This window comes from Saimiri boliviensis, assembly GCF_048565385.1.
Source record: "Saimiri boliviensis isolate mSaiBol1 chromosome 19 unlocalized genomic scaffold, mSaiBol1.pri SUPER_19_unloc_1, whole genome shotgun sequence".
Lineage (NCBI taxonomy): Eukaryota > Metazoa > Chordata > Mammalia > Primates > Cebidae > Saimiri > Saimiri boliviensis.
In genome coordinates, this window is record NW_027412502.1 from 1080657 (window position 1) to 1108351 (window position 27695).

Here is a 27695-nt window from a genome sequence, read left to right on the forward strand (position 1 = left end):
AAATATATTAGCATAAACTGACTCTATGGTTGTATGTTTGAAATCTTGACTATCTATAACCATGTACACCCCTCCTTTTGGTAGCTTTCCAATGTTGTTTATTTTTGTCTTTTTCTATCAAGGTTCCTGGGAGATTTATCTCTTTTATTGGTCTTTTCAGAGAACCAATAAATTTTCTTGGTAATCTGTGCTATTGTAAAATTTCATTAACCTTTATAGAAAAAAAGAAAGACAGATGATCTAACTGGGGTGGATTATTATTATTATTTTTTAGTTTCTTGACTTCAGTTATTGTTTTCTTATTTTTTAATAAATATATTTAAAGCTTTAAATTTCTTTCCAGTTTATTCCAGGACTTCTTTTGATGTATATTTCTCTTATGGTTATTAAGTTCTAAATATATGTGGTTTTCATAGTGATTATTTAGAAGTGTGTTTTTTAGTTTGCAAGCACATAGAGTTGTTTATTGTTGTCTGCTTTTTACTTTTCTAAGTATGTATGTGACAGGGTCCTGGTCTGCTGCCCAGGCTGAAGTGCAGTGGTGCAATTACGGCTCACTGCAGCTTTGACCTCCTGGGCTCAAGGGGTTTTTCCACCTCAGCCTCCCAAGGAGCTGGGACTACAGGCACATGCCACCATGCCAGGCTAACTTTTTTTTTTTTTTTTTTTGAGGCAGGGTTTCACTGTGTTGCACAGACTGGAGTGCAATGGTGTGATCTCAGCCCACTGCAATTGTCACCTCCCAGGCTCCTGAGTAGCTGGGTCTACAGACATTTGCTAGCACACATGACTAATTTTTGTATTACATTTTTTGTAGAGAGGGTGTTTTGCCATGTTGCCCAGGCTGGTCTTTAACTCCTGGACTCAAGGGATCTGCCTGCCTCAGCCTCCCAAAGTATTATTATTCTGATTTAGATTACAGGCATGAGCCACCACGCCTGGCCTGGCTTATTTTAAATTGCATTATGATTAGAGAATTGATCAGATACAAAGTTTTTGAAATGTATTGAGACTTATTTGTGGCCAAGTGCATGTTTACTTTTTGTAGAAGTTCTGTGATTTTTTTTTTTTTTTTTTTTTTGAGACGGAGTTTCTCTCTTGTTACCCAGGCTGGAGTGCAATGGTGCGATCTCGGCTCACCGCAACCTCCGCCGCCTGGGCTCAGGCAATTCTCCTGCCTCAGCCTCCTAAGTAGCTGGGATTACAGGCACGCGCCACCACGCCCAGCTAGTTTTTTGTATTTTTAGTAGAGTCGGGGTTTCACCATGTTGACCAGGATGGTCTCGATCTCTCGACCTCGTGATCCACCCGCCTCGGCCTCCCAAAGTGCTGGAATTACAGGCTCGAGCCACCGCGCCCAGACCTGGGAGTATCTTATTTGACTTATATAAATCTTCTTGATTCCTTTCATTCTTATGGGGTGTCTGTTACAGCTTTCTTCATCCTTTATTTTCAAACTTTGTGTGTCATTTATCAATAAGAGCATTCTTTTTATAAGCAGTCTGATAATTTCTGCCTGTTAATAAGTGAATTTAACTTATTTACATTATTACATAACTTGAAGTTATCTTAGCCACCTTATTTTTTATGTTTTCTATCTATTATATCTTGTCTTTGGTTTTTGTCTGTCTGCTGCTGGATTGAATGGGTTTTCATTATGTCTTTATTGTTACTGGTTTAGAAAGATGCTGAAATGCTTTAACTTGGTTTCTTCTATTTTTTAAGCTAGATAATATTTTACTTTGTTGTTTTGAATACACCGACACCCAGTTAATCATCAGTGTTATTTTTATAGTCTGTACTAATTTAGGTTTAGCATGTTTTTCAATATCGTCGTGATTCTTTTTTTCTAGATTCAGTTTTCCTGCTTCCTGAAGTGTAGATGCTTCATCACTTCTTTTTTTTTTTTTTTAAATTGCATTTTATGTTTTGGGGTACATGTGAAGAACATGCAGGATTGTTGCATAGGTACACACATGGCAGTGTGATTTGCTGCCTTCCTCCCCATCACCTGGATCTGGCATTTTTCCCCTGTTCTCTCTCCCCAACTCTCCACCTCTCGCTGTCCCTCCCCTAGTTCCCCCAACAGACCCCAGTGTGTGACGCTCCCCTCCCTGTGCCCATGTGTTCTCATTGTTCAACACCTGCCTGGGAGTGAGAACATGCGGTGTTTGATTTTCTGTTCTTGTGTCAGTTTGCTGAGAATGACGGTTTCCAGGTTCATCCATGTCCCTACAAAGGACACAAACTCATCGTTTTTTATGCTGCATAGTATTTCAAGGTGTATATGTGCCACATTTTCCCTGTCCGGTCTATCATCGATGGGCATTTGGGTTGGTTCCAAGTCTTTGCTATTGTAAACAGTGTTGCAATGAACATTTGTGTGCATGTGTCCTTATAGTAGAAAAATTTATAATCCTTTGGATATATACCCAGTAATGGGATTGCTGGGTCAAGTGGAATTTCTATTTCTAGGTCCTCGAAGAATTGCCACACTGTCTTCTACAATGGTTGAACTAATTTACGCTCCCATCAAACTAATTTACACTCCCACAGTGTAAAAGTGTTCCTATTTCTCCACATCCTCCTCACCATCTGTTGTCTCCAGATTTTTTAATGATTGCCATTCTAACTACTTTTTTATGGCTGATAACCCTTGTATGGCTACCACATTTTGAAATTCATCAAGTAGACATGTGGATTGTTTCCACCTTTTGACTATTGTTAGTAATGCTGCTATGTAAATTTATGTACAAATATTTGTGTGATCATAGATTTTTATTCTTTTGGGTACATACATAGGAGTGAAATTTCTGGGTCATATGTAAGTACCCTTTTCAAGAAAATAGTGAGATAATGAATTCACTGATTGAAAGTTAGTGTCATAACAGTGAAGTTAAAAGATACCTAGAAGGTGAAAGAGATACTATAAGATATCTAAGAGAATCTAACAAATTAATAGACCTTCCAGAGGATTACAACAGCCTCATTAATCAAGCATTCAATTTCTCGTGCCCCAAATCAGGTGGTGATAAGAGCAGAGCCCCAACTCTGTTTCTTGTGTGTGGATCACTGCTGTGCTCCCAGAGTTACTGCTGCCAGACTGAACTGGAGGGGTAGGATGTAGGAGCCTGCACAGCTCACACCTACTCCTGCGGCTCTGGGGTGGGCATCTTCCTGAGAGTATGGGAATGTCAGTTGCTGTTTTTAGCTGGCAAAACCAAAGGCTGTTTTTATTATCCTCCTTACCTTGATGGCTATGGGGAGACCGACCAGGGACTCAGATGGGGAAATCCTTTACATTTATGCAACGAGCGATTCAAGAAGATTCAGAAGCTCTGGCACCAACACAGTGTCACCGAGGAAATTGGACGTGCACAGGAAGCCAATCAGACACTGGCTGGCATTGACTGGCAACATTTATAATTATTGTACCACCAAAAAACACAATCTTGGATTTTTTTAACCCAGTTGGCTTTTTGAGAAAGAAAGAAGTTCTGGCCGGGTGTAGAGGTTCATGCCTGTAATCCCAGCCCTTTGGGAGGCCAAGGCAGGCGGATCATGAGGTGTCAGGAGTTTGAGACCAGCCTGATCAACATGGTGAAACCCCATCTCTAGTAAAAATACAAAATTAAGCTGGGCGTGGTGGTGTGTGCCTGTAATCCCAGCTACACAGGAGCCTGAGGCAGGAGAATCCCTTGAACCCGGGAGGCAGAGGTTGCAGTGAGCCGAGACTGTGGCACTGCACTCCAGCCTGGGAGACAGAATGAGACTCTGTCTCAAAAACCAACAAACAAACAAAAAAGTTCTGCTTAATTTGGAAATAAATTCTTTATTTAAACTTTCAACAACAACAAAAAATAAGTGTCATTTTTCTTAAAAGTAAAATTATGATAAGTACTTTCCTAGAAATTTTATACATATGTCAAACAAAAAGTAACAAAACCTTTATTTTTTTTGGTGAAGATGTGTGTGAAACAAGAGAAAATTCTCATACAAAAGACAATAATTTAAAAACCAGTAAGTGTTGTTTCAAGTCCTTTCTAAGAAGCAAAACATAAAATATGGCGAACATAGATCTTACATCTTATATCTGTGTTCTAGATCTCAGACCTATGTTATTATTGATCTATCTTCTCCTTAGATCTCAATACTATTGCAATATTTCTTTTCTTTTCTTTTTTGAGACGGAGTTTCGCTCTTGTTACCCAGGCTGGAGTGCAATGGCGCGATCTCAGCTCACCGCAACCTCCGCCTCCTGGGTTCAGGCAATTCTCCTGCCTCAGCCTCCTGAGTAGCTGGGATTACATGTACGCGCCACCATGCCCGGCTAATTTTATGTATTTTTAGTAGAGATGGGGTTTTACCATGTTGACCAGGATGGTCTCGATCTCTTGATCTCGTGATCCACCCGCCTCGGCCTCCCAAAGTGCTGGGATTACAGGCTTGAGCCACTGTGCCCGGCTGTGCAATATTTCTTAAAGATCTGAAGAAGCTGGTTCAGAAGAAGGAATGTAGCAAAAATGTTAAGGTTCGTCAATGTTTTATTTTGAAAGTGGGTAGCCTTCACAACTTTTGCGTTATCTATGTTTGTCTCACATGTGAATGCCTATATTCAATGACATTATCATTGCTTACTTTTTCTTAACTCCTATGTTATGAGAACTGAAATTTATCAGACATGGCTTTTCCACCCATTTTTTTTTAGAAATATAATTTCTGTGTTTGAAGAAGTCTGTGTTGGTGAAGCCTTCCCAGAGGTGGGACGGACATAAGTTGGTTTTAAGGATGCATTTGCTTCCCTAGCCTAAAAACCAAACGATACATGAAGTAAACCAAAGTTCTGCTCTCAGATTTGGAACACAGCACTTCTGGGACTGTTTCTTGGCAGCCTCTATAAATACATATAAGCTCACATTATAGTGTGGCATAGCAGGAAATTCTAGAAGTCAGTGGTCAGAGTTAAGAGAAAGAGCCAGATGCAGTGTTATGAACCTGTAGTCCCAGCTACTCAGGAGGCTTGAGGTGGGAGAATGGCTTTAGCTCTGGAAGTTTGAGGTAAGCCTGAGAATTTCAGGCAATCCTGGACAATACAGCGAGACCCTATCTTTAAAAAAAAAAAATGAAATGAAAAAAGAAGAGGATCTGATGTAGCTGAATATTGAGAAATTGTAGAATGCAAAGAGGCTGAAAGGGGAGATATTTTACATAGGCAGGTGACTCGAGACGTTTTCTGATTGGTCTTCTCCATGCTCCTTGCCCAGCAAGCTCCATGGCATTCACCTGAAAGCCACCATGTCAGTGAGTAGTTATGGGTGAAGGGCATTCTGGGGGTCTTGGGGAACGTGGCTAAAATGGGCCTGTGACCTTCCCCCAATTCATGTCACTTCTCCTAAATCCATTTTCTGTTGTTGGTACCACTAATATTACTTTTTCATTAAGTGTCTATATTTGTAAAGTTCCTACCATAAAAATAGGAATATTTTCTTTAGAAGATCACAGATTCTCAAGGAACAAAACAATGTTAACAGTTCATATTCAAAAGGCAGTTACTGGATGTTTCTTTTCTCAGCTAAATGTAATGTTCACTTATCTTGACTTTTAAGTAGCAAAGAGTAGGGATCCTTAACATAAATCTCAGTATCTAATCTCTAAATTAAAGGTATTTAACCAGATTGTCAATAAAATTAATTTTAGCTGTAAATTCTGATGATCTTGTGTGATTTCCTAAAACAAGCACAGGATTATTCAGGTATTGGATGCTGATAAAAAATGTGCACTGGCTTCCAGTTGCCCTGGGTTTTAGACTGGAATTTAAATCCATTTGACTGATTTGCCCCAGTCTTCTGTTCTAGCTTGCTTCCTACCATTTCTCAATACAAATACTCCACTGACTCAGTCAGTCTCCTGGTTATACCACAAACATAACTCATTTTGTTCTCTTTCCATCCTGTGTGATTTCTCCTTCCCGTAATGCTCATTTTCTTATCCAAATACTACAGAGTATTTTTATTCTAGAGCCACATTAATCTTCTTTGCTCTTTGGGAAGACTGGGACTTTGGAGTGAGAAGATCTTTAGTAACTTAGCCACTTTGGACCAGTTGTTTACAACTTCTGTAGGCTTTAATTTCTTCATTTGAAAAAAAGGGGCTCATAAAAGTACCTGGCTCATAAAGGTTTTGTGAGGTTGCTTCGAAGGCACTTAACTTGTTGGCACACAGTAAACATTCTGTGGATGATGATGTTGAGAAGATGATGAATCTTGGCTTATATAATTGTGTGTTTGGTCTTTGTCAGGATAGACATGCCTTAGGTTTTAATTCATATCAGTGTGAAAGATCCAGGGGTCTCACTGTATTGTTAAATTTTTCTTCCTATACACCAGAGTGTGATATTAAAAAAAAAAAATTCCACATGTCCCCTTCCACCTTTGTGAGAAAAATAAGCTAATCTCTTTGAGAAACAAAGTCTCTCAGTGAAAGAAAGCAGCCAGTTTCAGAACTGCAACTTCTCTGGCTGTCTCCTTAGCTGTGCTTTATTTCTCAGAGTTTTTAGTCCATTCCACTTTCTCTTCACTCCTCCTGGGCTCACAGTAGTAAACTGAAGCATACTTTATTAAGATAAAATGAAATAATTATATCATGCTTCTTACCTGCAAGCACATGAATTTTGATGCCTTTCAAGAGGAATGTATTAGATGGGCAGGTGGTTGGCAATCATCCTACTCTGTCTCATTGGGTGACATTTAAATAATCACACTCAATTCTGCAGTAACTAGAGAGGAGCATTTCAAGTGAATTATTGAGTATTTACTTTATACTACAGTTTAATGATTAGGCATACAGATAAATAAGGGAACATTTTCATGACATCCATACTATTGAATGCAGTGAACATCGAGAATTCAACTTGATTTCTAAAAATTTCTACAGTTACCAGTGAACAAAAAGAATGAATCTGAATGGGGAAATTTTCAGTTCTTTTCCAGGTTCGGGTTGTCTGGCAGCCTATTTTTAGAGATGCCTAGGACACCGAAATAACCGATGATTCATAGGCAAATTCTTCTTTGACTTGGTAATTATGTCCACAAAAACTATTTATAGAGTTAAAAAAATTAACCTGGACTGCTAGAATATTTTCCCTGAATATCTCTCAGTAGAATGTGGCAGACGTTATTATTTTTAGTAATAACTTATGTGGGTTCTATTAATATTCACCATGTTAAAAATTAATACTGAGAAACGCTTAAAACAGGTATACAGTTATCTTAATATAATTTATATTTTAACAGTTTCTATGAAAAATAATTTTATTTTTCAGTAATAATAATGAGTAATATTTTTATTGTATAAATGTAAGGTGTACAACATGTGTTCATGTACATCTGCATGGTGAAGTGCTTATAACTGTCAAATACATTAATTACTACATTATCTTCCATAGTTACCTTTCCTTTTTGCATGTATGTGTGTGTGTGGGGGGGGTGGTAAGAGCATCTAAAATTTATTGTTTTAACAAAGTTCCAGTGTATACAATGCAATATCATCAACTATGGTGCTTATGCTGCATGCTGGTTCTCTACCCGTATTCATCCTGTGTAAATAAAAAATTCGTACCCTTTGGCCCACATCTCCCATTTCTCCTGTACCTTTCCCAACTACCATTCCACTCTGCTGCGTTGTGTTTATGATTATGTTTTCAAGTTTCCATATATAAGGGAGTTCATGTAGTATTTGTCTTCCTATATCTGGCTTATTTTACTGAACATAATGTCATCTAGGTTCATCCGTGTTGCTGAAAATGGCAGGATCTCCTTATTTAAGGCCAGATAGTATTCTGTTGTATATGTATACCCTGGTTTCTTTATCCATTCCTTTATCAGTGGACACTTAGGTCGTTTCCTTATCTTGGCTATTGAGAATAATTTTACAAAAAGCATGGACACACAGATATCCTTATAAGGTGGTGATTTCATTTCCTTTGGGGATATATCCAGAAGAGGAATTACTATGGTAATTCTGCATGAATTACTATATGGTAGTTCTACATTGAATTTCTTTTAGGAAGCTCTGTGAAATTTTCCAAGGTGGCCACCTAAATCTGCATTCCTACCAACAGTTTACAAGTCTTTCCTTTTCTCTACACCTTCAGCACCACCTATCTCTTGTCTTTTTCATAATAAGCATCCCAGCAGATGTTAGGGGATAAATCAGTGTGGTTTTGATTTGTATTTCCCTGATGACCAGTGATGTTGAGCATCCTTTCATATACTTGGCCATTTTTATGTCTTCTCTGGAGATAAGTCTGTTCAGGTCCTTTACCTATTTTTTAATCAGGTTATCATATTGTTTTGCTATTGGGTTGTTTGAATTCTTTACATATTTTAGGTATTAACCTTTTAAGAGAGACTATGGTTGGTAAATCTATTCTCCCAGTATTTAAGTTGTCTCTTTAGCCTCCTTACCATTGTTGTATGGTAAAAACAGTGTTGAGACAGGGATAAATCCAACTTGGTCACTATGTGTAATTTCTTTGATGTGTTCTTAAGTTCATTTTGCTGGTGTTTGCTTGATTTTTCCATCTATGTTCATCTTAGATAGTGGTCTTTAGTTTTCTTATTGTGTCTGACTTTGACATAGGAATGATGCTGGCCCCAAAAATGGGTTTGAAAGTATTCCCTCTAGTTCTCAACTTTAGAAAAGTTTAGGCCGGACGTGGTGGCTCAAGCCTGTAATCCCAGCCCTTTGGGAGGCCGAGGCAGGCGGATCAAGAGGTCAAGAGATCGAGAACATCCTGGCCAACATGATGAAACCCCGTCTCTACTGAAAATACAAAAATTAGCTGGGTGTGGTGGCGCGCGCCTGTAGTCCTAGCTACTTGGGAGGCTGAGGCGGAAGAATTGCTTGAAACCAGGAGGCCGAGGTTGCAGTGAGCCGAGATTGTGTGTCACTGCACTCCAGCCTGGCGCCTGGCAACAGAGTGAGACTCTGTCTCAAAAAAAAAAAAAAAAAAAAAAAAAAAAAAAAAAAAAGTTGAAGAAGAATTTGAGATGTTCCATGGATATCTAGTTCATTGTGCGTTTTTAACATGAAGGGGTGTTAAATTTTATCAAAGGCTTTTTCCGCATGTATTGAGATAATCATGTGGTTTTTCTCCTTGGTTCTGTTTAGGTGGTTTGTTTATTGATTTGCATATGTTGAACCAGCCTTAGATCCCAGGGATGAAGCCAACTTGATCGTAGTGGATAAACTTTTTGATGTGCTGCTGGATTCAGTTTTCCAATATCTTATTGAGGATTTTCACATTGATGTTCATTAGGGATATTGGCCTGAAGTTTTCTATTTTTTGTCTGTCTGCGACGTATTTGTATCAGGATGATGTTGGCATCATAGAATGAGTTAGAAAGAAGTCTCTCCTTTTCAGCTGTTTGGAATAGTTTCAGAAGGAATGGTACAGGCTCCTCTTTGTACCTCTGGTAGAATTGGTCTTTGAATCTGTCTGGTCCTGGGTTTCTTTTTTGGTAGGTAGGCTATTAATTACTCCCTCAATGTCAGAACTTGTTATTGGTCTATTCAAGGATTTGACTTTTTCCCAGTTTATTCTTGGGAAGATGTACGTGTCCAGGAATTTATCCATTTCTGGTAAATTTTCTAATTTATTGGCATAGATGTAATATAGTATTGTCTGAGTTTGTATTTCTGTGGGGTCAGTTGTGATATCTCCTTTAATAACTTTTTACTCTGTCTGTTTGATTCTTCTCTTTTTTTCTTCATTAGTCTAGCTAGGGTTTATCTATTTTGTTATTTTTTTCAAAAAACCAGCTCCTGGATTCATTGATTGTTTTGGAGGGTTTTTTATGTCTCTATCTCCTTCAATTCTTGTCTGATCTTAGTTATTTCTTGTCTTCTGCTAGCTTTTGGATTAGTTTGCTCTTGCCCATCTAGTTCTTTTAGTTGTGATGTTAGGTTGTCAATTTGAGATCTTTCTAACTTTCTTACATGGGCATTTAGTGCTATAAATTTCCCTCTTAACACTACTGTAGCTGTATCCCAGAGATTCTGGTATGTTGTCTCTTTGTTGTTGTTTTCAAAGAACTTTTACAAGGAGAATAATTGGTTATACTGTATTAGGAGAATAACAGTTTGTAACAATATTACTTGGAATGAACTCCATACTTTCTTTCTTTTTTTTTTTTTTTGAGACAGAGTTTCTCTCTTGTTACCCAGGCTGGAGTGCAATGGCGCGATCTCGGCTCACCGCAACCTCCGCCTCCTGGGTTCAAGCAATTCTCCTGCCTCAGCCTCCCGGGTAGCTGGGATTACAGGCACGCGCCAGCATGCCCAGCTAATTTGTTTGTATTTTTAGTAGAGACGGGGTTTCACCATGTTGACCAGGATGGTCTTGATCTCTCGACCTCGTGATCCACCCGCCTCAGCCTCCCAAAGTGCTGGGATTACAGGCTTGAGCCACCGCGCCCGTCTCATACTTTCTTTTACTATTCAGTGAAGCAATTGTTTGGCTTTATGGCTACACAGGCAGTTTTTCTTTCATAGCTAAGTTAATTTCGTCATAAGGCAATCAGGTGGCACAAAAGTATTAACAACTACAGGAAACCAACATCTGGCAAAGACATTTGAAGATCATGTTCACCCTGAATAAACAGGTGCCTTTAAAAAAAATTCTTCCAACTTTTAACGTCAAACAGAAAAGTTGAAAAAGAAGTACCGTAAAGACACATGCACCCTTTATTTAGATTCACAAATTAACATTTTCTGGGATTGGCTTTGTGTGTGTCTCCGTGTCTTTTCCTCTTCACATACACACTCATTTTCTCTCTCTTACACACGCGTACATATGCATGCACACACTCACATTTTGGGGAGTTCTGAACTGCTTGAAAACAAATTGCAGACATTAAGATTATTTAAAAATACTTAAGGGATTTTTTCCCAAAATTAGCACATTCTTTTATATTGCCACTATAACAATTACAAGACATTAGCTACTGATAATTAATATTATGTAGTATACAGTCTAAATGTCTCCACTTGCTCTCAGATATTCTCTATATCAATCAGGGATCTTATATTGGAATTTTTGTCATGTTTCTTATTTTCACCAGTCTTGAATATTGCTTCCCCTCCACCGTTTTTTCTCATCTTTTACAACCTTGATATTTTTGAAGAGTCCAGATTAATTGTCTTATAGAATGTTTCTTAAACTGGATTTATCTAACTGTTCTTCTGGATTAGGCAAAATGTTTAGGCAAGTATTGTTTCCCATTGCATTGCATCGGGAAGTTTATAATGTCACTTTATCTCAATATTTGTGAAGCTAAGTTTCATCTCTTCGATTTAAATTCCATGCTTAATAAACATTTGATGGGTAATAGAGATATATGAATGTCCTTTTCCTAACAATATGTTTGTATATAGTGTTAGGAGTAATTTCATGCCAGAATCTTATATTACCTTGGTGGTATTTGCAAAACGGTGATTTTAAAATTCAGGCATTTTTCTAGCTCAGGGGCCGGTAGATTTTTCCAGTAAAGAGCCACATTCTAAGTCTTTTAGGCTTTGTGGGCCACATATGGTCTCTGTTACATATTCTATTTCTTCTTTAGTGGTGTAAAATTATTAGCTCATGGACTGCAGGAAAATGGTCTGCAGCAGGATTTGAGCCATGAGTAGTAGTTTGTCGAAGTCCTGTTTGTGTTATAAAGAAAAGCTTTCCTTTTCCTTGTAACACCTGTGTGTGTGTGTGTGTGTGTGTGTGTGTGTGTGTGTGTGTGTGTGAGAGAGAGAGAATGAGATTGTTTTTGAGACGGAGTTTCGCTCTTGTTACCCAGGCTGGAGTGCAATGGCACGATCTCGGCTCACCGCAACCTCCACCTCCTGGATTCAGGCAATTCTCCTGCCTCAGCCTCCTGAGTAGCTGGGATTACAGGCACGTGCCACCATGCCCAGCTAATGTTTTGTATTTTTAGTAGAGGCGGGGTTTCACCATGTTGACCAGGATGGTCTCGATCTCTTGACCTCGTGATCCACCTGCCTCGGCCTCCCAAAGTGCTGGGATTACAAGCTTGAGCCACCGCGCCTGGGAGAATGAGATTCTTTAGTAACTTTATGTCTTTTGTAGAGTTGGTCTGTTTAAACTTTTTTTAAAAATAAATACTCTTGGATTTAACTTTGGTAAATAATATTGTCTTCAGAAAATTTCAATTTCATATTCTGTGCTTTCTGATACAATACCACTAGCTGCATGAGACTATTCAAATTTAAACTAATTATAATGCAGTTATAATTAAAAATTAAGTAAATTAATCATCAGAAAAATTCAATTTTTCAGTCACATGAGCCACATTTAAGTGTACAAGTATTCACTCAACACACGTAGCTAGTGGCTACATATTCAACAGTGCAGATGTAGGACATTTTTATGATTTAGAAGTTGTATTGGATAGTAATCAATGCAGATTTCAAATATATTTGTATATTTGAAAGTTGTGTAAAATAGTCCCTTATAATTAGAGTTAACTTATAATGTTTTCCTTGCCTTTTTTTTGCTTTTATGCTTATTTCCTTTCTTACTAATTTGTCTATTTCTCTTTTTTCAAGGCACCAAACTATCATGTCTACTATTTTTTGGTTTTTGTCTCACATTTTCCTTTCCTTATGCTTTCTTTTGATTTAGTTTATCCGTTATTCTTGAAATTTTGGGTTCAGAGGTACTGTGCAGGTTTATTATATGGGTGTCACTGGGGATTTGTGTACAGATTATTTATTCACCTATGTGGTAGGCACTGTACCTCATAGGTAGTTTGTCAGTCCTGACCCTCCTCCTTCCCTCCATCCTCAAATAAGTCCCAGTGTCTGTGTGTCCATGTGTACTCAATGTTGAGCTTCTACTTATGAGAACATGTAGTATGTGGTTTTCTGTTCCTCTGTTAGTTCATGTAAGATAATGGCTTTTACCTTCATCGATGTTGCTGCAAAGGACATGACCTCATTCTGTTTTCTGGCTCCATCATGTTCCATGGTGTATATGTAGCACATTTTCTTTATCAGTCTACCATTGATGGGCATTTAAGTTGGTTTTGGTTCTTTGCTATTGGGAATCAGGCTGCAATAAGCATATGCGTCCATGTATCTTTTTCTTTTCTCTATTTCCCTCCCTCCATCCCTCCCTCCCTCCTTCCTTCCTTCGTTTCTCTTTTCTCTCTTCCTTTCTTTTTCTCTTTCCTTCTCTTTTTCTCTCTCTTCCTTTCTTTCTCTCTTGTTTCTTGCTTGCTTGCTTTCTTGCTTGCTTCTTTTTTTCTCTTAACTTCCTTCCTTTCTCTCTTTCTTTTTCTCTCTCTTTCTTTCTCTCTTTCTCTTTCTGTCTTTTTTCTTTCTCTTTTCCTCCCTCCTTCTCTCCCCCGCTTTCTCCCTCCTTCCCTCCCTCCCTCCTTCTCTCTGCTTCTGTCACCCAGGTTGGAGTGCAGTGGCACCATCTTGCCTCATTGCAAGCTCCACATCCCAGGTTCAAATGATTCTCCTTTCTTAGCCTCCCAAGTAGCTGGGACCACAAGTGCCCCCCACCAGATCCAGCTAAGTTTTGTATTTTTTATTAGATGCTGGGTTTCTCCATGTTGTTCAGGTTATCAGGCTGGTCTTGAACTCCTGATCTAAGGTTATCTGCCCACCTCGGCCTCCCAAAGTGCTGGGATTATAGGTGTGAGCCACTGCACCCAGCCCTCACTACTACTCCCTTTTGTATCCCCCAACTCACACCTTGCCCATGCCACTCATGCATACCCCGTCTTTCCCCACGGTCATTTGTGAGTCCTGCACTAAATGGCCTTCAGTCCAGAGACCAGACATCAGACAGCAATCTGGATCTCTTCCTTGATGGGAGATGAGACCTCCAGAAGAGGAAAATGCCTGCTGTGGAGCCTGCAGGCTGAACACAGTGACTCTCCAGGCAAACAGCTAGAACCGAACTGAGTAAAATCTCCAGCCAGAAAGAAAACTTCCCAGTCAGCTCTTCCCTGACCCCATTTTACAGATGGAAACATTAAGGCTCAGAGGAGAGGAGACAGAGCAGGCATTGGAACCATAGTCTCCTGGCTCCAAAGCCAAGTTCTGTCCACCCAGCCAGGCTGCATCCTTCCTTCTATAAATGTTTATAACAGTATGTGCTGGGCACTCTCGTTAGGCCCTTTTATACATATCGCTCAGTCTGTTTTTCCCATTCATTTGACAAGTGTTTATTGAGCTCCTACTGTGTGCAGATGCTGGACTCAATCCTAGGGACATCTTGGTAAAAAACTCAGGCAAAGTCTACCCACCTGGGGCTCTAACAAGACAAAGTGAGGGTTGGCACCATGGGCAAGGCTGTGAAGGCAATGAATGAAACTGTGGGGTCAGACAGAAAGGGTGGTCAGGGATGCTCTCTGCATGGAAGGGGCATCTTCTTGGCTTTGAGACCCAAATGCCAAAATACCTGTGAGCAGCAGGCCATGCCCACTTGGTAACAGAGCTGAGCCACAACCCTCCATAGATGCCAAACCAAACACCAGATCAGGTCAGCAATGAGGGACAAAGATCATGGCCGGCAAGGGTCTTACCACCTGAGCTCACAAGGGGATTTTTGTTATGCTTCTTTTATTATTATTATGATGGTGGGGTTGGGGGTCCTTAGTGCACAAGACACACTCTAGGAACCATAAGTCAAGATCGAGGCTGCAATCCCTGCTCTGCCCTTGCTGTGTGACCTCGGGCTGCTATCGTCACCTCTCAGAGCCTGCTTCCTTCCCCTTCTGTAAAATGGAGAGTCTAATAATACCCACCTGGCAAGGGGGTCCAGGGAAGTCAGTGAGCTCCTTCATGGAAGGAGCTGATGTCTGCACGTGGCCCCGGGTCAGAGATTTGTAATGGGGATTGAAATTACTGATAAGTGGCCAGGCATGTTGGCTCACACCCTTAATCCCAGCACTTTGGGAGGCCAAGGCAGGTAGACCACCTGAGGTCAGAAGTTTAAGACCAGCCTGGCCAACGTGGTGAAACCCCATTACTACTAAAAATACAAAAATTAGTTGGGCATGGTGGTGTGTCCTAGCTACTTGGGAGGCTGAGGCAGGAGAATCACTGGAACCCGAGAGATGGAGGTTGCAGTGTGCTTAGATCATGCCACTGCACTCTGGCCTGAGCAACAAGAGGGAAACTTTGTCTCAAAAGAGAAAGCAAGCAAGCAAGCAATTACTGATAACTTTACAGATTGTCAGAGGCACACAAGGGACTCAGATGGGGGACCACACCCATCCTCTCACGCACAGAGAGGGCAGCCCAATACCACACAGTGACTGGCTGCTGATGCATCGTTCCAGCCTCTCCATTATGGCCCAAGGCTTCTGACCTGCCCTGCAGGGGCCCTTGGGCTTCCCCTTATCACCTCCCTTCCCTTTCTCACTTTAGCTCTTCTCTGTGCCCCTGTTTATGGCCAAAGGCTGGGGATCTTATGAGTTGGAGGCAGCCTGAGCATTTGTCTGTGCTTTCACCCAGAGCCAGAGCACCACACTCCATGCACATCAGCTGTGATTCTCCACCCGTTCAAAACCACCTAAGGGCTGGCTGGTTGTGAGTGTGGAAGAGGGGGTGCTGTTCTTCCTCCAGGATGACAACATGATAGATTGAAAAATACATGGGAGGCTGGGTGCAGTGGCTCAGGCCTGTAATTTCAGCACTTTGGGAGGCTGAGGCTGGTGGATCACCTGAGGTAGGAGTTCAAAACCAGCCTGACCAACATGATGAAACCCCAATTCCTAAACATACAAAAATTAGCTGGATATGGTGGCATTTGCCTGTAATCCCAGCTACTCAGGAGGCTGAGGTGGGAGAATCATTTGAATCCAGGAAGCAGAGGTTGCAGTAAGCCGAGATCTTACCACTGCACTGCAGCCTGTGCATGAGCTCTGGAGGCAGAGAGATGGAATTGAATTCCAGCTTTTACTTCTCAGCTGTGTGCCCTTGGACAAGTTCACTTCTCTGAGCTTCAGGTTTCTCATCTGTGAAATGGGAACATTTGGCTTGCCGGAGGTCTTAGGATGACTAGGGAGTGTCTGGCACATACTAGGTGCTCAATGTGTTTGCTTTCCCATGGTCATCTAAGAGTCCTCAGGGCTGCCCTCCTGCCCTTCCGCCACAACACCTGTGACTGCCTCTTAAATGGGTACTCAGGGTGATAAGGAGGCACAGGTGAGAGAGCCAGGCTGGATCCACACCCACCCATGCCCATTGTTAGGAAAGCAAGCTTTTGATGCCTGGCCCTGCTGCTGGTGGCTGAGAGTATAAAATGGGACCCAGAGCCAGCCTCTCCCTTCCTCTAAGGCACACCAAGGCAATAGTGTTTAAAAGGAAAGGAGGGCCGGGCGCAGTGGCTCAAGCCTGTAATCCCAGCACTTTGGGAGGCCGAGGCGGGTGGATCACGAGGTCAAGAGATCGAGACCATCCTGGTCAACATGGTGAAACCCCGTCTCTACTAAAAATACAAAAAATTAGCTGGGCATGGTGGCGCGTGCCTATAATCCCAGGTACTCAGGAGGCTGAGGCAGGAGAATTGCCTGAACCCAGGAGGCGGAGGTTGCGGTGAGCCGAGATCGTGCCATTGCACTCCAGCCTGGGTAACAAGAGTGAAACTCCATCTCAAAAAAAAAAAAAAAAAAAAAAAAAAGGAAAGGAGGCAGTGGCATGGAGGCTCCAGAGACTGAGCCATTCCTATGGAAAAAGGGAGGCAGTGGGGCCCACTGCTGAGGACCGTCTGGCGGGTGTTCCATTCTACCTTCCTCCTGGGACCCACAGCCTCTTCATCAGTGATGTCTTCAGGTTCACTGTCCCCAAGCTGCTTAGGTGAGTCCAGACTTCAGGAGCTCTGCTAAGGCTGGTGGTCTCTTAATAGCATCCCTCCAGGGCAGGCATCCCCAGACTTTTTACACAGGGGGCCAGTTCACTGTCCCTCAGACCGTTGGAGGGCCGCCACATACTGTGCTCCTCTCACTGACCACCAATGAAAGAGGTGCCCCTTCCTGAAGTGCGGCGGGGGGCCGGATAAATGGCCTCAGGGGGCCGCAGGTTGGGGACGCCTGCTCCAGAGTCAGAGGGCTTCAGCTCTCATGCCTCTGCCTATAGATCTGGTGCTTGGGACACTGGAGGGTGGGTGAGAAGGATACTGAAAACGGGAAATGATTAATGAGAAAGTGACTGTCCCTTACAAGGGCAAATAAGCAAGCTTTTACCTGACTGTATAAATTAGCTTTTGTTGTAAAATGCTAAAAAGTGAGTGGCTTAAAAATTATAAGCACTTATTTATTTTGTTCCCAGTCATGTGGGTCAGTAATGTGGACTGGGCACAGATGGGTGGTTCTTCTTTTCTTGGCTGGGTTTTCTCATGTGCCTGCAGCTGTGTGTCTGAAGCTGGGATGGCTTTCTGTTCCATATGGGTTCCCATTCTCCAAAGAGCTAGTTCCGACTTGTTCATGTGGCTGCTTGGGAGGGTTCTAAGCAATAGGCCAAAAGCCACATTTTCTCTTGAGGCTCACAGCCGGCATAGCTTTACCTCCACTCTACCCTGTTGGTCAAAGGTGGTTTTGTGGCCAGCCCAGATTCAAGTGGTGTCTGCTCAGCTGCCGTAACAGAGCATCACAGACTGAGTAGCTTCAACAACAGAAATGTGTTTTCCTCATGATTCTGGAGGCTGGAAGTTCCAGATCAGGCATCCACAAGTTGGTTCCATCTGAGGCCTCCGTCCTTGGTGTGCAGTTGGCCACCTCCTCCCTGTGTCCTCATGTGGTCTTTCCTCTGTGTCCACCCTGGTGTCTCTCCGTGTGTCTACATTTTCTCTTATCAGGACTCCAGACTGGATGCAGGCCCAGCCTAATGACCTCATTTTAACTTTATTGCCTCTTTAAAGGCCCTATTGCCAAATACAGTCACATTCAGAGGTACAGGGGGTTGGGGCTTCAACATATAAATTTTGTGAGGACACAATTTAGCCCAGAACAAGGGGGTAGAAAAACCCCATCTCTTGATCTTGAGGAGGTGCAGTAAGATTGAAAAGAAGCATGGACAGTGGGGGAAATAACCGAGATCATGATTGTGAAAAAGTCAACCACGCTGACTGATCCCCCACGCCTGGCCTGGTTTGGGCTAAGGCAGCATACATGGGCACCTCTCACCAGCTGTCCCTTCTCCCTCCTTCCCCTGCAAGCCTTTTCCTGGAGTTTATTGGTGATCCCAAGCCTCTGGCCTGGAAGGGCTACCTCCTCGTGGTGCTGATGTTCCTCTCGGCCTGCCTGCAAACGCTGTTTAAGCAGCAGAACACATACTGGCTCAAGGTGCTGCAGATGAGGCCGCAGTCGGCCATCGCTGGCCTGGTGTACAGAAAGGTGATCCCCGGGGGACAAGTGCAGGTCTTCCCAGCTGGGAAAAGGAAGATCACTGAACTGGTTGGTAGCAATGCTGTCAGCAGCTGAGAATGCTTTTGTGACCTCCCAGAGTGCTGGGATTACAGGCGTGAGCCACCTCGCCCGGCCTCCCTCCCTTCTTAAGTCTGAGTCATATTCTGCTGTGCGGATGGATCACACTGTGTTTATCTTTTCATCCGATGGTGGACGCGTCGGTTGATTTTGCCTTTTGGTTGTTGTTAATCGCGCTGCTGTGAGCAGAGGTGTGCAAATACCTCTCTGTGTTCCTGCTTTCTATTCATTTGGGATGGATGGCAGTGGCTTTGTTAGAGCAAATGGTAATGCTATGTGTAAGTGTTTTGAGTGACCACCATTTGTAAAGTGTTTTGTTGCTGTTGTTGCTGAGGTGGAGTCTCACTGTGTCGCCCAGGCCGGAGTGCAGTGGCATGATCTGGCCTCACTGCAACCTCTTCCTCCCAGGCTCAAGCCATTCTCTCGTGCCTCGGCCTCTTGAGTAGCTGAGATTACAGGCACTGGCCACCACACCTGGCTCATTTTTGTATTTTTAGTAGAGACAGGGTTTCACAATGTTGGCCGGGCTGGTCTCGAACTCCTGGACTCAGGTGACCTGCCCACCTCAGCTTCCCAGAGTGCTGGGATTAGAGGTGTAAGCCACCTCACCTGGCTCTTGTAAAGTGTTTTAATCATCGTGTTTTACTGTTCTTCAGCTGGGATTGTGATCTCAGCCCTGCTTCTCTCTGCTCCTGCTAAGGGAATTCCCATAGGCAGCCCAGTCCCCACCTCTGTCCAGGAGACAGCATAGCTGGAAGTGATGTTGGGTCGGTCCTGCCTCAGTGCTGCTTCTGTTTTAGGTAAATATTCTGTGGGGTCAGGAGAGAAAAATCCCAAGTGCACCTGTGGAACACCATGGGCATCCCCCAACTCAGGAATGTGGGAGAGATGGGGTGTTGGAGGAGAGGTAAACCTGGAAGCTGTTTAGCCCCACTCTGTCCCCTGCCCTGACCTTTTGTGTGTTTTTTTGTTTGTTTGTTTGTTTGTTTGTTTGTTTTTGAGATGGAGTCTTGCTGTGTCACCCAGGCCTGGAGTGCAGTGATGCAATCTTGGCTCACTGCAACCTCCACCTCCCAGGTTCGAGACTCTTCTGCTTCATCCACCTGAGTAGCTGGGACCACAGGTGAGTGCTACCACACCTGGCTCATTTTTGTATTTTTAGTAGAGCTGGGGTTTCACCATGTTGGCCAGATTGGTCTCCAACTCCTTACCCTAGGCAATCCACCCACCTCGGCCTCCCGAAGTGCTGGGATTCCAGGCGTGAGCCACTGCCCTCAGCCAAGCCCTGCTCTGTTCTAATCCCACTGCCTGTGTAAGGCTTCTAGAAGCTCACAGATACAACGGCCCCAGTATGATGGCTCCCACTCACTTGCTCCCAGAGTTCTGGGGACCCACAGTGAGGAGTGATTGTTTTTCTCACTCATCTAGAGGTGATGAGCCTGGTCAAAGAAGTTTGCTCTTGCTGACTTCTAGCTGGTCAGGCCCCTGCCCTGTGGAAATTGCCCCCACTAAATCCTTATGCCTCAGTTTACTCAGCTAACTCAGATCTCCAGCCCTGCCTGAGGCTGGGTTAGGCTCCTCCCTGTCATGCCATGCGGGAATCTCCCATGTGATATTTTATTTATTTATTTATTGAGATGGGGTCTTACTCTATCACCCAGGCTGGAGAGCAGTGGTACAATCTCAGCTCACTGCAACCTCTGCCTCATGGGTTCAAGTGATTCTCCTACCTCAGCCTATTGAGTAGCGGGGATTATAGGCACGTGCCACCATGGCCTGCTAATTTTTTTCATTTTTATTAGAGACGGGGTTTCTCCATGTTGGTCAGGTGGGTCCCAAACTCTTGACCTTGTGATCCACCTGCCTCAGCCTCCCAAAGTGCTGGGGTTACAAGCTCTCACACGCCTGACTCGTATGACACTTTAATGAAGAGAGGTGTGTAGGTGATGGCTGCCCGATGATCTTCCCACCACGGGGCAGGGATAGGGGCTGTGTTGTCTGGAAATTCCTCAGCTCTTTAAGCTGTTAAGGGAAGAAGAAAGAGGGAGCTCTCGGGAGACATGCGGTGAGGTTTGGTGGGGACATGGCTCACCAGATTGTACTTGATGTTCCCATGTAACTTGTAACAGCTCTCATGGAAGGTGGCCTAGAACCTCAGGGAGTGGGGGTTGCTCATCATCACCTAGGGGTCGGGGGAAGAGAAGCTGAGGCTGTACAGAGCCAGCAGGGAGGACAGGGAAACCAGGGCCAGGTGCGGTGGCTCACGCCTGTAATTCCAGCAGTTTGGGAGGTGGAGGCAGGTGGACCATTCGAGGTCAGGAATTTGAGGCCAGCTGGCCAACATGGTGAAAACCCATCTCTACTAAAAATACAAAATCAGCCAGGCGTGCTAGTTCATGCCTGTAATCCCGGCTACTCAGGAGGGTGATGGGGGAGAATCCCTTGAATATGGGACGCTGAGGTTTCGGTGAGCCGAGGTCATGCCATTGCAATCGGCCTTGGCAACAAGAGCGAACCTCCATTTCAAAAAAAACAAAAACAAAAACAAAAACGAACTTGCTCTGCCAATATGACTGCAGGTGCAACCCCTGATGTGTCCCCCCTGCCCTGCTCCTGCTCCAACATCACCCACAACCCCCAGCTGTGGATTTGAAGTCCTGCAGTGCAGACAGTGTGGATTTGCAGAGCTGTGAGCCTGGGGTCTGTCCTGCAGCAGGAGACACAGAGAAGGGAGCCCTGGGTTTGAGCCAGAGGCAGCCTGTGGTGTCCCCCTGCAGGCCCTGGTCCCCTTTTGTGACACTCCCCCATATTATCACACAAGCTACCCCCATTTTCAGCATGATTACAGATGCTCCTTGACTCATGATGGGGTCATGTACCCATAAATATATTATAAATTGGTAATAGCAGCCAAGTGCAGTAGCTCACGTCTGTAATCCCAGCACTTTGGGAGGTCAATGTGGGAAGATTGCTTGATCCCAGGAGTTCAAAATCAGCCTGGGCAACACAGAGATCCTGTCTCTGGTTGGGGATGGGGAAAGTGAAAATATACTAAGTTGAAAATGCATTTATTTATTTTTTGAGACAGAGTCTCACACTGTCATCCAGGCTGGAGTGCAGTGGTGCAGTCTTGGCTCACTGCAACCTCTGCCTATCACGTTCCAGTGATTCTCCTGCCTCAGCCTCCCGAGTGGCTGGTATTACAGGCATGAGCACTGGGTAAATTTTGTATTTTTAGTAGAGATTGGGTTTCACCATGTTGTCCAGGCTGGTCACGACTTTTTGACCTCAGGTAGTCTGCCTATATCAGTCTCCGAAAGTGCTGAGATTACAGGTGTGAGCCACCGTACTTGTCCTATTTATTTTTATTTTTATTTTTGGAGGTGGAGTCTGGCTCTGTTGACCAGGCTGCAGTGCAGTGATTCCATCTTGGCTCACTGCCTGCAACCTCTGCCTCCCGAGTTCAAGCGATTCTCCTGCCTCAGCTTACCGGGTAGCTCGGACTACAGGCACCCTGCCACACCTAGCTAATTTTTGTATTTTTAGTAGAGACAGGATTTCGCCATGTTGCCCAGGCTGGTCTTGAGCTCCTGAGCTTAGGCAATCTGCCCACCTCAGCCTCCCAAAGTGCAGGGATTACATGTGTGAGCCACCATACCTGGCCCGCAAATGCATGTAATACACCTACCCTACCAAGCATTGGATGTTAGCCCAGCCGACTTTAGGTTGAGAACAAACCGAGCAGTACTAAAAGGAGAACAAAACCCACTCACCCTTCCCCGCCTTGGATCATGTCTTTGACATTTCGGGAGTCCATCCTTTGTGAATGTTTGTAGAAATAGATAATAAACTTGGATAAATGTACCACCTTTAAGTGTACAATTCAATGGCGTTTGGTAGATTCACAATATTGTGCAACCATCACCACCATCTGTTTCTAAATTTTCTCATCATCCCAAACAGAAATGCTGTCCTCATGAAGCAATAGTTTACCTACTTTTAAATTTTTATTTAATTATTTATTATGAGACCGAGTCTTTCTCTGTCTCCCAGGCTAGAGTACAATGTTGCAATCTCGGCTCACCGCTACTTCTACCTCCCAGGTTCTAAGCAATTCTCCTGCCTCAGCCTCCAGAGTTGGGATTACAGGTGCATGCCACCACACCCAGCTAATTTTTGTATTTTGAGTAGAGATGGGGTTTCACCGTGTTGGTCATGCTGGTCTTGAGCTCCTGACCTCGTCGTGATCCATCCACCTCAGCCTCCCAAAATGCTGTGATTATAGGCATAAGCCACCATGCCTGGCCTAAATTTTTTATTTTTTTATTTTCTTTTTCTTTTTTTATTTTTTTGAGACGGAGTTTCGCTCTTGTTACCCAGGCTGGAGTGCAATGGCGCGATCTCGGCTCACCGCAACCTCCGCCTCATGGGCTCAGGCAATTCTCCTGCCTCAGCCTCCTAAGTAGCTGGGATTACAGGCACGCGCCACCATGCCCAGCTAGTTGTTTTGTATTTTTAGTAGAGACGGGGTTTCACCATGTTGACCAGGATGGTCTCCATCTCTTGACCTCGTGATCCACCCGCCTCGGCCTCCCAAAGTGCTGGGATTACAGGCTTGAGCCACCACGCCCGGCCTAAATTTTTTATTTTTTAAGAGATGAGGTCCTGCTTTGTTACCCAGGCTGGAGTGTAATGGCATGATTATAGCTCACTGCAGCCTCAATCTCCTGGACTCAAGTGATCCCTCCTGCCTCGGCCTCCCAAGTAGATGGGACTACAGGTGCACACAATAGCACGTGGCTAATTTTTATCTTTTTTATAGAGACAGGGTGTCACTATGTTCCCAGGCTGCTCTCAAACTCCTGGGTTCGAGCGATCCTCCCACCTCAGGCTTCTGAAGTACTGGGATTAAGGGCATGAGCCACTGCACCTGGCCCTCATGCAGTGTATTGAACACTATGCTAACAGTGAAAGACAGATTGTATCGGTACTGGAAGCATAGTTTCTACTGAATGTGATCATTTTTGTGCCATTGTAAAGTCAAAAAGTTGTGTGACCATCTGCACTTGCAACTACTGGTAGGCTTAGACACTTGAATTTTAGATCCAGAAACATCCAAACAGTTCCTGCTGGGTGGGAGAAGGCCGTAGGAGTCAGAGCTCTTAGCTGCTAGTGAGAGAAGCCCACTCAGGCTGAATTTAAAAACTGAGGCCGGGCACTGTGGCTTATGCCTGTAATCCCAGCACTTTGGGAGGTTGAGGTGGGTAGATCACCGAGGTCAGGAGTTTGAGACCAGCCTGACCAACATGATGAAACCCTATCTTAATAAAAATACAAAAATTAGCCCAGCTTGGTGGCACGTGTCTGTAGTCCCAGCTACTTGGGCGGCTGAGGCAGGAAAATTGCTCGAACATGGGAGGCAGAGGTTGCAATGAGCCGAGATCATGCCGTTGCATTCCAGTCTGGGTGACAGAGCAAAACTTCATCTCAAGAAAAAAAAAAAGAAAGAAAATGAATGTATGGGCAGCTGAGAAGGATCGAGGAGACACAGAGACTAAAGATGACAGGCAGCCAGCTGGACAGCCGCAGCCTCATCAAGCCCAAACATGCAGAGGCTGGCCTACGGGGTGACACAGAAATAGCCAGGCCTGGTGGCTCATGCCTGTAATTCCAGCATTTCAGGAGCCCAGGTGAGCAGATCACTTGAGACCAGGAGTTCAAGACCAGTCTGACCAATACGGTGAAATCCTGTCTCCACTAAAAATACAAAATTAGCCAGGCATGGTTGCAGGTGCCTGTAACTCCAGCTACTTGGGAGGCTGAGGCAGGAGCTCTGCATAGAGACAATATCAATGCAGAATTGTGAATGAGTGTCTCTCCTTTTGGGGGCAATGTCAGGGGATTTCTAGAATCTAGGAGCGGGCACCGAGCATGTGGCTGATAATCCTGGTCAGCAGCAACATCCAGATGTACTTACCAGAGGAATCAGGGATGTGCCTGGCTGGGGTATCAACAAAGCCATCAATTCTAGCTGGCTGTTGGTGTTGATGCTATACATCCTGTATATGAATTCTCCCATCAGAAACTCGATCTAGTTACAAAGGCAAAGAACGACAATCATGCTCCTGTTCCCCAAAGGAAAGGGCAAGGAGGCAGGAAGGTGGAAGGGAACTTCCTGGTGTTGTGGCCTGAATCTCCACTTGTGCTGCTGTCTTCCCCACTAGACTCTGTACTTCGAGAAGGGGCTGGAGATGGGCACAAAGTGAGCCCCTCCCTTCTCTCCAGAAGTGTTCCCCAACCCTGACGTTCACAGTAATTGCTTCTTTCTGTTCATCTTTTTTTTGAGGCAGGTTCTTGCTCAGTCACCCAGGCTGGAGTGCAGTGGTCTGATCATGGCTCACTGCAGCCTTGACCTCTTGGGCTCAAGTGATCATTTCCCCTCAGCCTCCTGAGTAGCTGGGACTATAGGTGTGCACCACCATTCTGGGCTAATTTAAAAAAAGTTTGTTTTTTCCTGTAGAGACAGGGTCTTACTATGTTGCCAGGCTGGTCCCAAACTCCTGGGCACAAGCGATCCTCCCTTCTCGGCCTCCCAAAGTGTTTGGTGTTACAGAGTGAGCCACCACACCTGGCCTCTTTGTGTTTCTTTAGAGTAGAGCCGTCCTAGTATGCATCTCTAGCCCATAACTGTTCCCCAGCATTGTTATGTCTTTGAAGCCTCTTTCACTCTCCAAGTTTGTTGGCTGGGTGAGTGCTCACACCTGTAATCCTGATGTGATAGGATCATTTAAGTTCAGAGGTTTGAAACCAACCTGGACAACACAGGGAGACTCCTGTCTCTACAAAACCTAATTTTCTTCTTTTTTTTAAACTCTACCCAGGCTGCAGTGCAGTGGTGTGATCTCACCTCACTGCAACCTTCGCCTCCTGGGTTCAAGCCATTCTTCTGTCTCATCCTCCCACGTAGCTGAGATTACAGGCACATGGGACCGTGCCCAGCTAATTTTAGTACTTTTAATAGAGCCGGGGTTTCACCATGTTGGCCTGGCTGTCCTCAAACTCCTGACCTCAGGTGATCTGCCCACCTCAGTCTCTCAAAGTGCAAAGATTGGAATCACAGGTGTGAACAACCATGCCCGGCCAAAAACTAAAATTTAAAAAAAGACACAATTTATAAGTTTCTCCTGTATTCCTTCTTCTTTTTCTTTCTTTCTTTTTTCTTTTTTTCTTTTTTTTTTTTGTGAAACGGAGTTTTGCCCTTGTTACCTAGGCTGGAGTGCAATGGCGCCATCTCGGCTCACCGCAACCTCTGCTCCCTGGGTTCAGGGAATTCTCCTGCCTCAGCCTCCTGAGTATCTGGGATTACAGGCATGCGCCACCGTGCCGAGCTAATTTTTTGTATTTTTAGTAGAGATGGGGTTTCACCGTGTTGACCAGGATGGTCTCGATCTCTTGACCTTGTGATCCACCCACCTCGGCCTCCCAAAGTGCTGAGATTACAGGCTTGAGCCACCGCGCCTGGCCCTTTTCCATTTTTTGCTGTTGTTGTTGTTGTTGTTGTTGTTGTTGTTGAGACAGAGTATTGCTCTGTCACCCAGGCCAGAGTGCAATGGCACAATCTCAGTTCACTGCAACCTTCGACTCCCAGGTTCAAGTGATTCTCTTGCTTCAGCCTCCTGAATAGCTGGAATTACAGGCATGTGCTACAACACCTGGCTAATTTTGGTATTTTTGGTAGATATGGGGTTTCTCCATGTTGGTCAGGCTGGTCTCAAACTCCTGACCTTGTGATCTGCCCACCTTGGCCTCCCAATGTGCTGGGATTACAGGCCTGAGCCACCTTGCCTGGCCTCTCCCTTTTCCTTTCGATGGATTTTGGAAGACTCCACACTGTTGGGCCTGCAGCATTTCTCAAAATCTGGATTTCCCTGGTGCAGGTGAACCCATTCTCTGTCTTTTGTATTTGTGGCATATTTGCAGCTGGATTTGTGCTCACCCCATTAGAGTTTGATGATGTTGGCAAGATTCAGTGGGTGATGTGATTGATCTCTTATTGGTGATGAATACTATCATATTGTCTCTCTTATTTTGTTAACTTTTTAAATTAGTTTTTTAGAAATAGGGGTCTCATTTGGTTACCCAGGCTGGAGTGCAGTGACTCCACCATAGCTCCCTAAAGCCTCAAACTCTTGGGCTCAAGTGATCCGCACACCTCAGCCTCCTGAGTAGCTGAGACTACATACACCTCACTCAACTTTTTTTTCTTTTTTGAGATGAAGACTGTCTCTGTCGCCCAGGCTGGAGTACAGTGGTGTGATCTCAGCTCATTGTAAACTCCGCCTCCCAAGTTAATGCAATTCTCCTGCCTCAGCACTCTGAGTAGGTGGAGTTATAGGCACCTGCCACCACACCCAGCTAATATTCATATTTTTAGTAGAGATGGGCTTTCACCATGTAGGTCAGGCTGGTCTGGAACTCCTGACCTCAAGTGATCTGCCTGCCACAGCCTCCCCAAGTGCTGAGATTACAGATGTGCCATTGCACCGCACCTGGCCAATGTCCAGCATTTTCTTTTTATAGACTGAGTGTTTTTTTTTTCACCCAGGCTGGAGTGCAGTGGTGCAATCTCGGCTCACTGCAATCTCCACCTCCTGGGTTCAAGCGATTCTGTTGCCTCTGCCTCCTGAGTAGCTGGAATTACAGGCACCCACCACCACACCCAGCTAATTTTTGTATTTTCAGTACAGATGGGGTTTTGCCATATTAGCCAGGCTGGTCTTGAACTGACCTAGTGATCCACCCACCTCAGCCTCCCAAAGTGCTGGGATTCCAGGCTTGAGCCACCACGCCTTGTACCTAATTCCTATTCACTGGTCATGGATGGGAGCTATGGAACCTTTCCCCAGAATACATGCTGGCCCCATCAGAACTTCAGGGTTCGGTCTCCTAAGAGATGTTCCTCTGTGCTACACACCCAAATAATCCATCTCAGTCCACTGTCAGACAACTTCCCGGAATGACAGTGGCTGTAGTCTAGCTGGAAAAACACTGAAGTAGGAGTCAGCAGACCCCAGGACTCTCTTGACTCAGCCACTAACAACTTAATGTGGCCTTGGGGAAAAAAAAGCTGGAACAACCATGCCTGTAATCCCAGCACCTTGGGAGGTCGATGTGGGAGGATTG

The 27695-nt window shown here is 44.3% G+C and overlaps 1 long non-coding RNA gene and 1 pseudogene across 1 annotated transcript in view; both read left to right on the plus strand.

The window, feature by feature from the left end:
* LOC141583186 (uncharacterized) overlaps positions 1-27695 on the plus strand; it is a 157382-nt gene that overhangs the window by 101488 nt on the left and 28199 nt on the right. The window lies entirely within an intron of this gene.
* LOC141583195 (E3 ubiquitin-protein ligase UBR2 pseudogene) lies at positions 26-3438 on the plus strand (annotated as a pseudogene).